This window comes from Antrostomus carolinensis, unplaced genomic scaffold (assembly GCF_000700745.2).
Source record: "Antrostomus carolinensis isolate BGI_N321 unplaced genomic scaffold, ASM70074v2 scaffold6585, whole genome shotgun sequence".
NCBI lineage: Eukaryota > Metazoa > Chordata > Aves > Caprimulgiformes > Caprimulgidae > Antrostomus > Antrostomus carolinensis.
In genome coordinates, this window is record NW_010318333.1 from 42,655 (window position 1) to 46,082 (window position 3,428).

General features: G+C 53.0%; 1 protein-coding gene across 1 annotated transcript in view; it reads right to left on the minus strand.

Annotated features, from left to right (window-relative positions):
* LOC104525636 (plexin-A1-like) overlaps positions 1–3,428 on the minus strand; it is a gene marked incomplete at its 5' end in the record, with an annotated part of 67,771 nt that overhangs the window by 42,607 nt on the left and 21,736 nt on the right.

A 3,428-nucleotide genomic window follows, 5' to 3' on the forward strand; every position in this document is an offset into this window, starting at 1 on the left:
AGGAACACGTTGGAGAGAAAAAGCCAAACCCTTGGCAGCGAGAAACACCTGTAGCCATTTTGCCAAGGCCAGATGAAGTCCAGTGTTGTAAGCAGTAGTGTGGATTCGGGACTGTGGTACTTCCCAACAGCAGACCTGATTATTTTTTGCAGCACTCAGAAGGATGAGCCCCATTGAGGGACGGCAGATGGGAAAGAATGGGCAAAGGCAGGGATGCTTGGAAAATGAAACTCAGGCATTACCTGCACACACTAAGACAGGTGACCACTTCTCCATCCTCTGCTGCCAGAAGCAAGCCTGGAAATGTCTGCCTCCAAAAGATTTAAAGTAACCAATTAACAAAGAAATAGTTTGCTGGTAAATAATTTATTTTCTTAATTAGGCTCTTCTTTTCTTTCTACTTCTTTACAAAGCATGCGGAAAACTTCCAGGGTTGCTTTCCTTTTGAACAGTAGAAAGAGACTGAAGTGAGAAGGCAGAAAAGGCTTTTTTTCTGCTTCTTTTTTGCCCTGGGATGGTGGGGAACACCAAGCCCAGTCTCCCTTGAGTTTGCTGAAGATCTATTGGGTGTCTCAAAAGATGTTTATAGTCGACACTCAAGCCTTAATGAATGGACTGCTGAATATTTAACCAAGATGTCCTTTCTTCAAAGAGCTAACAAGTCATTGGAGTTTGACAAGGACTAAAACTAAACAAAAGACAAAGAGTTTTAGGCGGGTTTGACTTATTACCCCTTCCATTCACCAGCGATTCACGAAAGCACCCCTAATTCCACAGAGTAATTAACCTCTAGTTTAGATTCCATTGAACCCCTGGAAACAAAGTGTACTTAAATGCCTTCCCCAGGGGAGGACATCCATTCCTCACTCTGGCTGGGAAGATGTCATCCTTTCCCTAATTTCCACTCACCAGAGTGTCTTCCACACCAGGCAAGACCTAAAAACCTAACCCAAAAAATCAATCTCGATGGAAGAACCGGGTGGGTCACCGGTGGGTGACTGCACACGAGCTTGAAGTGTTATCAGCCAGCCAGATGGGCTGCAAAAAAAGATGGGGAGGGGACAAGCATCACAGAAGTGTGAATCTGAATCCCTCACACCAGAAAGCAGCCTGGCTAAATGCCCTCAAATGTTAAAGCAAGCGAGCAGACCCTGAAAGCAAGCCTGCTTCTTTCAAGCCAAAACTCTTCTTCCTTCTGTGAAGCCACCCTGCTCCTGAAACCCACATCTCCTGCCTGAGACCACAGCCCCACAGAGATGCTGCAACCCACTCCCCCACCCACACAGCCCGCAATGCCTCCAACGTGCTCTCTGGCCAGTTTGCTTTGCTCTCTGGGCATCCCTGGCAATTTTCAGGTCAAACGTTCACCAATGACAGCCCAGGAGAAGGTGTCGGTCACCTCAGCTCTGCATGGGGACTGTTACAGCAGGTAGGTAAACTTCAAGCCATCCCATCCCTTTGTACGAGAGCTGCAGAGGTCGTGCAGCTTGTGACACCAGTGCTGGCAGCCACAGCACCCCTCAGAAAACAGGCAGTGCTTTTTGCTTCTGCCTCTCCATCCTGCCACGCAAATTGCAACTTACTGGGGAGAAATGAATCCAAATGATGCCGAGCACCCCTCTGAGTCCCATCTCTTAGGGAAAGGCCCCTCTCTGGCACAGGCACCTCTCCCCTGACACACTGCAGGAGCCATCAGGCTGCCGTTGCTGGCATCACAGCACACACCGCTGCATCCCACAGCACACACCGTCCCAAACTGCTTTTGAATGAACGAAGACAAACCACATGCCAAAGAACCGGGCAAGAGGGAGCTGCCAGCTGCAGGCAGAGACCTGGCAGGAGGCTGGGCTGGCCGAGGGTCTCTGGCCAGGCAGGGGCTCACAAGATGTCCCCACAAAGCTGAGGACCAGCAAAATCACCACGAGGGATGAAGGTCTGTGAGCCAATGTCCGCTTCCCCCACAGACTTCCCATGCCCTGGACACAGCGTAGAGCTCCCAGGTGCTGATGTAGCTCTACGCCTGGCCAAGGTCCCTGCAGGCTGGGCTCTCTCTTTGGGACAAAGAGGCCATGTTTCTTCCATCCTTTGCAACAGGGCAATGGTCCCTCCAGCCCATTTCCAGCCGCAGGCACTCCAGCAGTGGGGCCAGGCACAGGCACGTCGCAGAACAGCCCTCGGACAACTAAGGAAGTACCTAATCTAACTGGCCTTCTGCTCAGCTGACCCACAAGAAACCTTCCACATGGATGCAATGGAGACAGAGCAGCCAAGCTTGGCTACCAGTAGCAACAAGACCCCAGTAAAGGGACCCTCCACCACAATGATGTCTCTTCGCAGACACATCCATCATGTTCTTGAAGCACCAACACCAAGACAAAAAGGCAACAAGCAAGACCGAGTCCAGGGGCAGATTCAAGTAGTCAAGCCCTGGTGAGGATCATGACCAACATTGGGGACCAGCAGCCAAACTCTGCTGGGCAGCTCCACCTGGATTCTTCTCTTTCCCAAACACAGCAGCAAGATGACAAACCTTAGCTTAAGCCTTGGCTCTGCTTAAGCCTTGGCTTAAGCAATGGCTTCTTGTAGCAGAGTCCTACAGACACAGCTCTGGTCCTGCACCTCCCTGGAGCTGGCGCTTTGTGCCACTGCCTGCATTTGCCTCCAGGACAAGCACAGACCCACCAACACCAACAACACTTCCAGCCAGCAGCTCGGGACTGGGAGCGTTTGTGTTCCTCTGAAACTGTGTGTCACTGAGAAAGAGCCCCGGCACCATGGCATTGCATCCCCCTGGCACTGCTGCCCAGCATGGGGGGCAGCCACTCGGGATGCTCCTCCTGCCCAAAGGCTCCACAACCCCAGGAGTGCAGGAGAAGGAAGGGAGCCAGGGCTCATCTTCAGTAGCCCCTAAATGTCACTCGTGCCACCAACGGACAAAGGAGCAGGGATCAGCACTGGTGTTAGGCTGCAAATGAGCCTTCCCAGTGTGAGTGACAGAAAACAAATTTTAAAAGGATTAAATGAGAGGGAGAAGGGAGGGGCTGGCTCCATAAGGATGAGGGCAGGTTGGTGCAGAGCCCCGCAGAGCAGCTGAGGAGCTGAGCAACACCGGCTCCCGCGGGGTATGAACACCCTGGGTGGGTTTGCTCGTGAGCTTGGTGCTCCCTGTACAGGATGGCTGCACAGCACGGGACACGCACACAGCTCAGCAAGGGGCCGCAAAACACCCTCTCGCTTAGGGATAAGGCAACTGGAGAGGGTAGAGCTGCCTGCAGGAGACAGCTTAAGTGACAGAGCTGCAGGGAGGAAGGACAGAGAGGCAGGGAGCAATGCACCCACAGGGCTGGGATGGAGGGCAGGGGATGAGGGAGCTGCCAGGCTGGGATGGAGGGCAGGGGATGAGGGAGCTGCCGGTGGGAGCAGGGACA